We start from the raw sequence: 14,623 nt of genomic DNA, 5'->3' as shown, positions 1-14,623 counted from the left end.
GGGTCCTTCAGTGTGATAGTGCTGATGCCTGAGAGTCACAGACATCATAAGAGACAAAGATTTCATCATAGCAATAGGAAGCTGGGGTCTAGCTGAACTGCTGGGTTGGAGTCTCAGAGAGAGATGTGAGGTCACTTCTGATATATGAAGAAGAGCATACATACACTCACACGCATATGCCCATCTGTACACTTGAAATTGCAGAAAAGCAGGAGATTATCCAAGAAGTGGTGTTATAAGCCTGTTCATGAATTTGTGCTAAGGAAGATGTCACAAGGTATTCTGTGATTTCTGCTATGTAGGTCAGTGTAGTTGAACAATAGATACTCCTTTCTTTTCTTGATGATGTTTTAATTCATCAGAAAGTACCCATACTGTCAATTCAGGAAAGGACCTCAGTTCTTTCTCAGCTCTTTTTTCCAAGTCTGACCTATCAATCTGTACTATAAATAAAGCAAATTGCTGAGGTAAAGATTTGGGTCTGTAGAAATCTATACCATTTGAATGTTCTTACCCCTTTTCAACAATGAGTGGTTACAGGTCGTTACAGAGTCTATGTATCAACCAAGTTTTTTTCCATGCTCACAGAAATTTCTGCTCCTGTAGAATTCCAGAGCCCTTCACCCATGTCAGAGCTCAGATCACACATCCAGAAGACAAACTAAGTGAAGAAACTTGCAGTCCTCAGCTTAGCCATCAACACGCAGCATTTCTTTCCAGTTCCTCTAACATAAACAAACGACAGTCTCAACTAAAGCCTGTCTCCCATATGCTCCCACTGTCAAATTCACCAACTGGAAAGAAAGCAAAAATCCCTTCAGTCTTTCTTCACCCACAACTCCCAGACACTAATATCTTGCACATTTACACATTCATACAGTTCCTGTAACAAAAGCTATCAACAAGTTGCCCCCTATATCAGAGCACTAGAGGTGGTAGACAGTCCTGATACTCTGAGAACAGGGGATTTGCTAGTAGTCCTGGAGAGTGACTCATCTTGTTTCAGGGAAAGGGCACTGTTACTTGAGCTGATTTAAATGCTGTCAGTTCTAAACACACTCTTCTCCTGGTCATTGGCATTTTGGTTATTGAAAGAGGTCAGGGACACAGGGACAAGGTTAGAAAAATGATGCCTGTGATCCAAGGTAATATCCAGCATCAGGCACTAGCCTGTGCATGAAGAGCTTGCTCCAAGAAGGGCTCTGACATTGCAGCACCTACATTTTGGGGGGCTGGGCCCCAGCCTGGAACCCAAATCTGTTCCAAACTGAGGCACCGGCATGCCACATGGTGTTCAGCAGCCCAATGGGTGATTGGTCCTGGCTGAGGAGGGGACGGCAGGGCCTTGGCAGATCAGAGCATGGGATTAAGAAGACCATGGGAGGAGCAGGGGTGGCTGAAACCTCTCCCAGGACATGAGACCTGAAGGTTTTCTCCCATCAGGTTGGGAAGGGAGCTCTGGTCTCCCATTACCAAGGAAGCTGTAATATCACAGAATCATAGCATTGTTTTGGTTGGAAAAGACCTTTAAGATCATCAAGTCCAACTATTAAAACTGAATTGTAAAGGCAGCATCCTCTGGCAGCAACAGGTTAAATATTGAGTAGAATGATAGACTGGCCTGTGTTGGAAGGGACCTTAAAGATCATCTAGTCCAAAACCCCTGCTGTGGGCAAGGATATCTTTCACTGGATTAGGTTGCTCAAAACCCCATCTAAACTGACACTGAACATTTCCAATGGTGGGCCATCTGCAACTTCTCTGGAAAACCTATTCCAGTGCCTTGCCACACTCATCATAAAATATTTCTTCCTTAGATCTATTAAAAATAGATCTAACACTCAAAGAGTTGTGGTCAGCAGCTCAATGTCCAAGTGGAGAACGGTGACGAGTGGCGTCCCTCAGGGGTCCGTACTGGAACCGGTACTGTTTAACATCGTTGTCGGCGACATTGGACAGTGGGATTGAGTGCACCCTCAGCAAGTTTACCGACGACACCAAGCTGTGTGGTGCGGTCGACACGCTGGAGGGAAGGGATGCCATCCAGAGGGACCTTGACAGGCTGGAGAGCTGGGCCCGTGCGAACTGCACGAAGTCCAACAAGGCCAAGTGCAAGGTCCTGCACATGGGTTGGCGCAATCCCAAGCATGACTATAGGCTGGGCGAGGAATGGATTGAAAGCAGCCCTGAGGAGAAGGACTGGGGGGTATTGATTGATGGGAAGCTCAACATGAGTTGGCAGTGTGCGCTTGCAGCCCAGAAAGCCAACTGTGTCCTGGGCTGCATCAAAAGAGGTGTGACCAGCAGGTTGAGGGAGGGGATCCTGCCCCTCTACTCTGCTCCTGTGAGACCCCACCTGCAGTACTGCGTCCAGCTCTGGGGGCCCCAGGACAAGAAGGACATCGAGCTGTTGGAGCGAGTCCAGAGGAGGACCACGAAGCTGATCGGAGGGCTGGAGCACCTCTCCTATGAGGACAGGCTGAGAGAGTTGGGGGTGTTCAGCCTGGAGAAAAGGTGGCTCCGGGGAGATCTAATTGCGGCTTGCCAGTATCTGAAGGGGGCCTACAGGAAAGCTGGAGAGGGACTGTTTATCAGGGAGTGTAGTGGTGGGACAAGGGGTAATGGGTTTAAGCTGAAGGAGGGTCGATTTAGATTAGATGTTAGAAAGAAATTCTTTACTGTGAGAGTGGTGAGGCATTGGAACAGGCTGGCCAGAGAGACTGTGGAGGCCCCATCCCTGGAAGTGTTTAAGGCCAGGTTGGATGAGGCTTTGGGCAATGTGGTCTAGTGGAGGGTGTCCCTGCCTATGGCAGGGGGGTTGGAACTAGATGATCTTTAAGGTCCCTTCCAACCCAAACCATTCTATGATTCTATGAAATCTACCCTCTTTCAGTTTAAAACCATGGCTTCTTGGCCTGTCAGTACAGGCATTGATAAAATGTCTTTGTCTGTCTGTCTTCTAGGCCCCCTTTAAGCACTGAAAGGTCACAAGAAGGTGTCCTTGAACCTTTCTCATCTCCAGGCTGAACAACCCCAGCTCTCTCAGCCTTTCCTCATAGGAGAGATCTTCCAATTCTTGGATCATTTTTGTGGCCCTCCTCTGGACCCGCTCCAATAAGTTCATGTCTGTCTTGTGCTGGGGACCTTAGAGCTGAAGGGAGGTGGGGTCTCATGAGAGCAGAGAGGGAGAATCACCTCCCTTGACCTGATGGATGCACTTCTTTTGATGCAGGCCAGGATATGACTGGCTTTCTGAGCTGCTAGTGCACATTGCCGAGTCATGTCTAATTTTTCATCCACCAATATCCCTGAATTCTTCTCTGAGTAGCTGCTGTTGCTTTTCTGTGGGGGTCCTGTTCTCAGTGGTACATAGCAAGCCTGTCTTAGGCAGTGCCGTCAGCCTGGGACAAAGTGCCCTTAGGATGTGCATGGATCTCCAGAGGCTGTATGGAGAGTTTAGCTGAGTGTGACTTTGGAGACTGAAAATCTTTGAATTTCCAGTGGCCAATGACAAAGCCAGTCTTCTCAGTAGAGCTCTTCCGGGTTTTTGCAGTTGTGTTGCACAGGATGTGGACTCAGCTGTGTAACATGCAGAAGTGAGGCATGTGGCCAGGCAGCTCTGTGCATGCAGTCAGCTGAGGGAAGATCTGGTTTAAAAAGGAAGTGTCCAGTGAGTTGAGGTGTTTCCAGGTGCAATAGTCACTCAGCAGTGCTTTTAGGATGGTGGGCTTCAATTGTAGCATCAGGTATGTTCACAAAAAGGTTTAGAAACCAAAAGCCTTCTATGGAACTGGTCCCAACCCCAAGGTAGCTTCACACAAGTGAGGCAGGCCATGGGAAAGAAGAATTCCTTCCTCACTCCCTAATATCCTCTCAGTAGTCAGATCACATTTCCTCTAGCTGCAAATCATTCAAGGTTTTTTTAGTAAAGTTCAAGCCGGTTTGGTCAGTGTTCCCAGGAGGGTATAACTGTACCCTGTGTACTATTCCACAGATATATAGCAGAAAATATCCATATGTCCTTTTATGAAGGAATTGCATTAAAGGTATTTGAAAGATATTCCCAATTACCAATTTTACCTAAGGAAAAATTATAGTATTGTGTACATTTCTTTTATGTGTAGTATATTATGAATATCAGGGAAGATAATTGAAACAATATTCATAAAAATTCTGAAAAATTAGTGAAAATATTAGATCCTTAAGTGTTGTATACCATAGTCCTACAATACCCATATGTAAGTATATATGGATATTCAGGTCTTAACTGTCACATTGATTTACAACTTTTCTGTACATGAGCAACATGCTGTTTGCCGATATATTTCACAGTCCTAAACTCAGGTGACACTCTGTATTATTATAAATAGAGTTACAGTGCTTTTTCTGTCTTTTCAAATACCCTAAATTCTCTGGACTTTTTTTCAGTCTTCATCTTTACTTAAAAGTCTACCTATACAGAACTATCTTTTTACTGAATTATGTTGTCAAATTCAAAATATAGATAATTTCCACCACTGTGGTTGTTTTACATTTTCCAAAGACAATACAAAAAATTCAAAGTGCAGTACAAATGATGAAGAATTTTTGATTAGCTTATGGAGCCTCACACAATTTCTACACATTGAGTGAAATGGATTTGGAGGGAGTAATAACAATTTAAACTTGATGATGTGTATGTGCATTCAGGCACAATGTCAGTTGATTTTCAGCCTGCAGAGAGAAGAATATCATTATCTGTGCTCTACCAGGAAAGTTGAGGAAAATGTTTGTGTACTGAACTCATCGAAAATATGAAGGCTTCTCATAAAAGAAACTGTCCTGCTGCCTTTTCCAGAAGCCACATGGTCTAGTGCAGCTCTGACCTATCTTCTCAATATGACCTTCAAGTGAGCCTTTCGGGGCTCTTTTCAGGTTACAGCAACAGCTGAGAAAAGAAGTAGCTGATTCCTGCTGCTGCCAGGATTTAATGGAAACTCAGCAGGGGATGGCTGGAGAAATTAATTCCTTTGTGTGTCCTCTATCTGATATTAATGTCCCCTGCTCTTTGCCCCCATTCCCAGGGTGACATATAACTGAACCCTTTTCTTTGTCCCTCTCAAGTCTCCTTCCATGTAGAAGGATAGTTTCTGAGGGAAATAACATCATGGTCTTACATGGTCTTACATTTGAGTCGCTTATGTCTGTGCTATAATTCAAAGAGAAAATTCAGTGCAATTAAAAGTATCTTAATGATGTTCTGGTAACAGCACCCTCTGTCCACCTCAGTAGCAAGGCAAGCCATAGTTCCCAAAGATGTATCATATAAAGGAAACTGCATCATTTCAGTAGGCAATGCTGTAAACACGCTCCTGCAATGCATCCAGCATCTTGGCAGGAATGGGGAGCTCTATTTCTTCCAAAAGCAGGTGATAATTTAGAGACAGCTTAGCTAAGAGCTTGAGAGAAAATCAGTCTCTTGTCTTGGAGGAAACTTTCAACTATCTGATGAACTCAAAGACCCATTGATCTCTGACTCCCTCTTAAGCTACAAGTACTTCCTTATGGAATGAGATTTAAATAATGATGGTTTCAATGTCAGAACAAAGAAACAGCATAATTAAATAGCTGGAATGCAAAACGAAATTCACTGGTCCAGATTTATTTTATTCAATGTTGTGTGGTTGGCATAGATGGCAAAGTCAGAAGCTCAGCGATCATCAGTTCCCTATAAGCTCCAACAGACCAGGAAGACTGAAAAGATGTGCAAGCAGCATATATATCCATTCACTTCAAGCATACTAGAGGAAAATCTCATTGCTTAGTTGTTTAGGAGAACCTTCATTAGTCCTTGCAAATCTGGTCATCTTGGTCTCACAGATGACAGCTTATAGCCCCATCTCAGTGACATCTCACAGTTCATTTCCTGTTCTAGAGGAATCCCCTTGCTGATATTAAATTTGACATACTGAGGAAATAAAAAGAAACATGTTAACATTTGTATTTTTAAATTTGTCAGTTGTTATCTACCTTCACCTGAATAAGAATATATGAAAAGGGATTATTCTTTTTATATATTTTAGTAGTCAGTTGAACACCTTCTTCATTGAAAGAAAGAGCTATAGACTATTGAAAAATGTTGCTAACATTTGACATTTTGACTAAACAAAACATACAAAGGAAGGGAATCAAGATGAAAAATGTAGCATATTTACTTGAAAGTGTATTGGTAAAATCATTCCAGAACAGCATGGTTTCATGAATAACTTGGATGTACATCAGAAGTTTGCAGAACTTACAACCCATTATATAAGCACAGTGCTGTGTAAGTCTTCCAAGAGTAGATTTCTATATTAGCAGCCTCTCCACAGAGACTGGCTGGCTATTAACAGTCCTGGGTAAAAGCACTTGATGTCCACAACAAAAACTTGCTTAGCAGGGAATTAATCAGTATCTTCATTAGTGTTTTCAGCTGGGAGAACACACAAAGACAATAGAGACAATAAAATATTGAAGAGTAATTTAGCTGGAAAAATGGAACTAGAACTTATGGAAACAATAGTCTGAAACATTCTTAGGTAATCTTATCCAAAATTCTAGTGGGTTTTGGTGGGTTTTGGTTTTGCGGGGGGGGTGGGGTGGGGTGGGTGTTGTGGTTTGGTGGTTTTTGTGTGTGTGTGGTGGTTTTTGGTTTTTTTTTTTTTGCTTTCTGCAGCTTTCAACCAAAAGGCAAAATATTTCACTGATTTTTACTTTTTTTTTTTTTTAATTTTGTCCATCTCTGCTCCTTGAGTCACAGACTGAGGATTTCGGGAAGTAATCTCAATGATTACTACCAAGGAAAATAGATTAAACATTACATTCAAGTTTTAAAAAGCAAACTGGGCAGCCAAAAGTAAATTGGACTATGTTTATAGATGTCAAAGATGGAGATGAGCAGATGAGCATCAGATGATGTGGTGGGTTGACCCCGGCTGGAGGCCAGGTGCCCACCAGAGCCGCTCTCTCACTCCCCTCATTCACTAAACAGGGGAGAAAAGGCATAACGAAACGCTTGTGGGTTGAGATAAGGACAGGGAGAGATCACTCACTAATTGTTGTCACGAGCAAAACAGACCAAACTTAGAGAGGGAATTCATCTGATTTATTACTAGGCAAAACAGAGTAGAGGAATGAGAAATGAAATCAACTCTTAAAACACCTCCCCCCACCCCTCCCATCTTCCCAGGCTCGACTTCACTCCCGGCTTCAACCTCCTCCCCTCAGCGGCACAGGGGGACAGGGAATGGGGGTTACGGTCAGTTCCTTGCATGTTGTTTCTGCCGCTTCTTCATCCTCAGGGGGAGGACTCCTCTCATCGTTCCCCTGCTCCAGCATGGAGTCCCTCTCACGGGGTGCAGACCTTCAGGAGCAAACTGCTCCAGCGTGGGGTCCCCCACGGGGTCACAAGTCCTGCCAGCAAACCTGCCCTGGCGTAGGCTCCCCTCTTCACGGGTCCACCGGTCCGGCCAGGAACTTGCTCCAGTGTGGGCTTCCCATGGGCCACAGCCTCCTTCAGGTGCCTCCACCTGCTCTGGCGTGGGGTCCTCCACGGGCTGCAGGTGGAATCTCTACACCCCCTCATCCTTCCTCCATGGGCTGCAGGGGGACAGCCTGCTTCACCATGGTCTTCACCACGGGCTGCAGGGGGATCTCTGCTCCGGTGCCTGGAGCACCTCCTGCCCCTCCATCTGCACTGACCTTGGTGTCTGCAGAGTTTCTTACATCTTCTCACTCCTCTCTCTGGCTACAAAAGCTCTCTCTAACTGTTTTTTTCTTCTTCTTAACTCTGTCATCACAGAGGCGCTGATTGGCTTGGCCTTGGCCAGCGGCGGGCCCGTCTTAGAGCCGGCTGGCATTGGCTCTATCAGACACAGCGGAAGCTTCTAGCAGCTTCTCACAGAAGCCACACCTGTAGCCCCCCCCGCTACCAAAACCTTGCCACGCAAACCCAACACAGATGAACATTATGGAAAAACACTGGATATCCAGGGCTTCTGTGTCACTGAAACTATTGATACAGATAGCACTTCTTTAATTTCCTGCAGTTGAAAAGGGTTGGTGAAATCAAAGAAAGTTTGTAGGCAGCCTATTCTGGAGTGTTCTTCTTCTGTAAGAAGCAAAAATTGCAAAGACTCATGTTCAGTCACTTGGCCACTCACATGACCATACCCTGAAGGGATCTGAGCTACTCATCCTTCATGGCAGCAAAATTTTCTTTCACAAAGCTGATCTTTCTATTTCTTGACATGGTGGCCTGTAAGCTTCTTGCAAAGAAGTCTATAATCCAAAGTTCTCAATTCTTTTTCTTTTCTATTCTAAGTTCACAGACATTGGTGAATTACACTGGAGAAAACTCCATCTCGTGCTATGTCTTTGCTAGTATACTGCACTGTGCCAGGAAACATTTGCAAATATGGGAAGCCAATCACTTACACTGATAAAATATTGTCAAGCTTTTGACTTGTGCCAGCTACCAATCCCCTAAGCAGTTTCAAAGGGATAACTGGGCAACTGGCATTTTCTGGGACCATTCCCAATACAGTCTGCATCCAACCTCACCAGTCTTGATACAAAAATAGTTTACTCCTATAAGCATCAGCAGTCCCATGCCAGTTGGCCTGAGTTCCTGGACATGTTTAATTTACTAGTGTAGCTGTAGTGCTCCTGTAGAAATGTTTGGAGCAGCCACAAAGGTATCTGTCCTGGGGAAAGGAAGGACCTGCTGGAAGAAGCAATAGTACCTTAATGGAAAAAAGGAAAGGAAATGGATCTTGCCTCTGTTAACTTTCTGCCAATGTTTCCATCTCTGCAGGGATGGATTCCACTGAGGCTGAATGCAAAGCACAGCAGAGTCAAAAAAGAAGAGACAGAATGAGAGCAGAACCTGGATACAGGCTGTCCTGCACAGTAATGTGGCGTGGGCAAGGCTCTGCAGTGCTGACATTCACATGGAAGAGGGAGGATTTGGGTGTGCTGAAAATAGATCCTTCTTGAGATGGAGACAAGGCAGCTGCCTCACTCTCTACCACCCCTTAAGACATGGCTTTCCCTTCCCCATGTTCTTTGTCTGTGAGTCACATCTTAGCAAGGCAGCACAGGTTGAGTGGGAAAGTAAAGGCATCTTAAGACTGCTAGTCTTGAACCCATTAGGACACCCCACCCTACACCCCCATCCATGTTTTTTTCTTGATGCTGTTCATCTCATGAACTAGAAACTTAACTTTAGCTGAAATAAGTGTGTGGATGAGGAGACAGTGGTGGAAGTAATACACCTTGATAAACCTGAGCGTGAGACCAACAAAAACCTCATGAAGCTCAGTAAGGAGAAGGTCGGAGTTTTCCAGCTGGGGCAGAATAACACCATATGGACAGTGAAGTTTCTTAGCACTAGCCCTGCTGGAAAGGATGTAGGGGTTTTGGAAGATGCTAGTTTGAAGGTAAGCCAGCAGTGCTTTCTCACTGTCAGGAAATCAAATCCCATAGCGGGCTGCATTAGGAACAGCGTGTTCAACAAACTGAAAGAAGTTACTTTGCCTCCTGTACTTGGGGCTGGTGCAGTCAGACCTGGAATATAGTGTTGCATTTGGGGCTCTGCAGTTCAAGAGGGATGTGGAAAAACCAGAAACGGTCCAGTGAAGGGCTACCAAAATGGTGAATGACCTAAAGCACACTACCTGGGCTACAAGCTCCCAACAAGTAAAGGGCAACGACCTGCCTTTACATCTTCCACTATTTCCTATCTGCACTTCCCATGAGCCCTCTGCTCCTTTGGTCAGAATGTGTGCCCCCATGAAGTAGTGGAAAAGAAGCACAATGTCAGAGATGAGTCTTCAACTCCACAGTTTCTTCTTTGTGAGAGTGACTGAAGGCTTCTTTGAGCCAAAACACACTGTTAAAGGCTTTACTGCATGGTAGTGTCATGATTTAACCCTGGTAGGTGGCTAAGATTCACACAGCTGCTCGCACACTCCCTCCCAGTGGGGAATAGGGGACAGAATTAGGAGGGTAAAAGTGTGAAAACGCGTAGGCTGAGATAAAGACAGTTTAACAGGTAAAGCAAAAGCTTAAAAAAAAAAAAAAGGAAAAAATAAGGAATTAATTCACTACTTCCCATTGGCAGGCAGAAGTTTAGACATTTCCTGGAAAGCAGGCTCCATCACACATAACAGTGACATGGGAAGACAAATACCATAACTCCAAATGTCTCTCAGTCCCTCCTTCTTCCATCAGCTTTTATTGCTGAGCACAACATCATATGCTATGGACTATCCCTTTGGTCAGTTGGGGTTAGCTGTCCCAGCTGTGTCCTCTCCCAGTTTCTTGTGCATTGTCAGTCTATTTGCTGGTGGGGCAATGCGAGAAGCAGAAAAGGCCTTGACTCTGTGTGTAAGCACTGTTCAGCAGTAACTTAATCTCTGTGTTATCAACGCTGTTTTCATCACAAATCCAACATAGCCCCATAGAAACTACTATGAAGAAATTTAACTCTATCCCAGCTAAAACCTGTACACACAGTCAGTAAATTTTGGTGCAGAAAAAAAGGTGTTAATGATGCCTCATTTCCCCTTTACAGTACTTCAGCAGTGGAATATCCAAGCCACCTGTCTAAACATTAATAACTTTTTCAGGCTCAGCAGGTACCACTGTCAGTCCCACCAGCTGAACTGACTGTAGTCAAACCTGATGTCTGAGGATCATGCTGTCAGTCATTCCCAACCATTATGAGATTTGGTGGCTGTTCCTTGTTCAAACTAATGGCAAGAGTTAACTTTACTTAATGTAGCAGGTGATCTGAAGCTCTCTCACCTCTTTGGGCACCCTGGGGTCTGTCTCCCTCTTTCACCCAAGTTTCCTCTTGCACCTCTTTCTGACAATGTTTCTTCTGTCAGATGGCACTGAAGTCCCCCCAGATACTCGATAAATGAGGTCACTGGGCTACCTGCTGGGGCCTTTCCTCTCTGCTGCTGACTGCTAATTACCTCAAGGAAAAGAAGATCACACACAAAGAGAGAAAGCTTTTGCTGAAGCCATCAGCAGGGCAGAGCTACAGCCCTCAGACTTATCTCACGGGGATGGCAGGGAAAACTCAGCAGGGATGCCAGGATCCAAGAAGAAATATGTCTTTCCCCATGAACACACCCTCCCTTTACACCCACGTGCACAGTCCTTCCATAATTGCTAGAGTTACTAGTTATTAGTTTGTTGCTACCTTGACAACTGAGATGGTAACTTAATATTTGATCCACATGTGCTGTGTGACACCATCGTAAATACAACACTCTCCCAGCAGTTCAGAGGTAAGATGAGAGCACAGCAGCAAGGAGTGACTGAAAATAAGAGGTCAGAGCATTAGCGGAAATCACGTGTGCTGTGGGTTTCCTAAATGGGCTCAGTGATGTTGAGTGCACCAGCTGTAGTACTTTGGAAACCATTATGGGAGCACTGATGGCTCTGTATAAAGCTCTGGTGACACTTGCTCTGAAATATTCTGTACTGTACCAGCATACATTCAGAAATTTCTGACGCAAGCTGTACGGGGTGCAAAGAGAATTTGTGAGACCACAGAAATTGTGAGACTCCCTTGAGGGAGGAGCCTGGAAGAGTTCAACTTAGCAAAGGCTTACTATTGCAGGGTGAAGGTTGAGGTGGGATCAAGCACTGTAGATAAATCTTCATCACTCTTATAACAGCTTTTGTCTGGGGCAGAAAAGTTTGGATCCACTCCTGGAGATCAATGCTGGGTTCCCATTTGATGTCCTGCTCAGAGAAACTGAAGCTGTGAGTGAGCTCCTACACTTGCAAATGATGATGTCAATTCCCAAGAAAACAAGAGCTGCATACCAGGGAGAGGAAAGTAGGAGAACAACCACCTAACTCTTGCTTTCTGAAAGGACAGACATTAGCTTATTGAGATAACTGGGAGAGGACTGTGATGAATACCCTATGCCTGAAATAACAAATACCTCCTTTGTAATATGTGATTGCCAGGGTCCAGGGATCTGTGACCTGTCCTGACAGGAGAAAAAACATCCTTGAGCTTCAACTGACCCCATACAGGAGCTGCTCACCTAACCCTTTCTCAGCTCCAGACCAGGGGCAATGTGCTGCAGGGTGACCATGTCTGCCCAGCTGCCACACATTCATGCCACCATACTTGCTCCCACCTCTGTCTGATGTGGCACTTTGCTGGATCCTCAACACCCCCAAAGGCAGTTGAACATGTGTCAGGCCTGCCATCAGTCCCAGTCATTCAGTTTCTCCTCTCTCCATGATGTGCCAGCATAGTGTCCCTCCTCTCAAGCTGCTCCTTTGCTTCTGGGCCTTGTCCAGTGCCCAAGAGACACTGACAAGCCTCCCACTTGCTTTTCAGAGCCTTACAAAGCAATCCTATGGGGTGTTTCCTCTCTGGGCTCTCTATCTCATGCACTTCACATTGATGACTTGCCAAATTCAAACCCAACAGCAGCTTGGAGCCAGTATCACCAGGCACGGCTGCCTTGCCCAGACAAGAAGAGGACCCCAGCTAGTCCTGGCTCCAGCAGTTTTCCACCCACTCCATGAATGCATGGAGTGCTTTGCCTCCCAGGTAAATGTTCTGCCCAGAACCACAAGCAGTGGCTGCATCTGGCGCTGGTGGTGCTCAGCCTGCCTGCCCGTGCAGAGGGGCATCCTCCCTCCCAGGGAGCAGAGCCTGCCCTGGCACTGGAGCAGCAGCACCCGGGCCCCAGCCTCTCCATGGCATGGCCCCTTTGCCAGGTGCTGACCCTGAGGGGGACCTACCTGCCTTGTTGCTGCTGTGTGTTGGCTGGTGGTGACAGGCATGTCAGGACATGGCAGTTTCCCTGGGTCAGCTGAAAGGCCAGCTCAGAGCAGTGTCTGCCTGGCAGGGGCTGAGAGCCTTGCTGGTGTCTGAGGCTGACAAAGTACAGGAATTATAGGAACAGGCAGATGTGCTCATGCTCTCCCTGAGCACTGCCCCATTCACCAGGTGCTCCTGGCTCAGGAACGTCCCAATCCTGATGTGTTTGTTGTGTGTGGGGTCAGGAGTCTGCACCTGGTTCTCCTTCCATGGATTTGTTTGGCAACTTTTTGAATGAATGGAAACATTCAGCAGCCACTCTGTTGGTGGTGAGGAGCTGTGCAGATTAACTATGAGTGGTTTGAAGAACATGTAAATGGTCTCCGAAGGATGGTTCTTCTTACAGTGGAGGCACCCTCTGGGGCCATGAGCATTGTCTCCAGAGCATCTGTTCTTTTGACTGTGTAACAGGCTGAAATGAGACACAGAGCTGTTCCTATTCCACCATATATAAACTGTGGAAGTAACTTTTTCAAATTTATGTTGCTGGTTTGGAAGGAGCGAATGACAACTAATATGATAAGGACATCTGCACTGTCTTGACCTGAGCAATTCTGTCAGCGATACATCCCTAAGGATCCCAGACCAGAGAGTTATTTTTATGGATGTTAATATCATTGCTCCTTGGTGTTGTGTTTCAGCAACATGGAGCTTGTTCTTCAGTGACATCTTAAAATTTGAGGGGAAGGTTAGAACTCTCTAGGGAGTGAGTGTAGCATTTGACTCTGTCAGCTGCACAGAATATATGATCTGTGCCTATAAAAAGAACACAAGGATTTATACAATTCAAGACATCATAAGTTCATCTAAAATAATTATTTTTTTTCTGCATTCAGGAAATTACACACATGGAAAAATGAATTTACACCCACATTTGTCCACACATCATTTATTGTACTCTTAATATTTTGCTTCTGTGTTGGTTCTGTGATGGTTGTGCAGAGCTTGGACTCTTCCTGGGAAGAAATATCTGCATGGATGCACAGAGTGGTGACTTTTTCCTGAGAAAGCCATGAATGTTTCTGAACACAAATTCCATGATTCCACCCTCTTTCATCTTCCCAGTCCTCACTTTAGTTATTGCCAAGTAAATTCATCCAAATACTCACAACATTTTTTGGTAAGAAAACAGATTCCTTTGTGTCAAGGGGTGAAAACCTTCCTAGGCTGATGTGATGAAAAAATTCCTGGAAGAGATATTTCTCCACTGCTGGTTGTCCATAGATGGGGGTTGACTCATTTACTTCTTTGACAGCAGGAGTGAGGTGGTAGAAATGTTCCCCTTGTCTGGTCTCCATGGAATTCACCTGGAGAGAGGTCTCCTACGTGGCATCAGAGTTCCTTAAGGAACCAGGATCATCATGTGTTGGGCACATCACAGTTACCCCTGAGAAATATCTGCAGAAGCTTCTCTGCTCCCCACCCACCCACCCCCATTCTTCAGTATCAAAGACTGTAACAGCCACTAACTCAGCAAAGGTGTCCTGACTTTTATCATGGAAGATTTCACACAGCAATATGCTCCATGCTCAGATGTGCCCTGCCCTCCCTCCCTCCATGGCAGCATTACCAAGCAGTTCCTGGAGCTTTTGGGAAAAGGAGACAGTGAGTGGGGGTGTGGTTTGGGAAAGACATCCCTATAGCAGCATGAAGGAAAGAACAAACCTTTGCAGAGATGTGCTGGCTCCCCACACTGTGGGGCTGGACTTCTGTGCCCTCTTCTGAAGTCACCCCCACACCCAC

This window comes from Grus americana, chromosome 18 (genome assembly GCF_028858705.1).
Source record: "Grus americana isolate bGruAme1 chromosome 18, bGruAme1.mat, whole genome shotgun sequence".
Classification (NCBI taxonomy): domain Eukaryota; kingdom Metazoa; phylum Chordata; class Aves; order Gruiformes; family Gruidae; genus Grus; species Grus americana.
Note: the sequence above shows the minus strand (reverse complement) of the source record.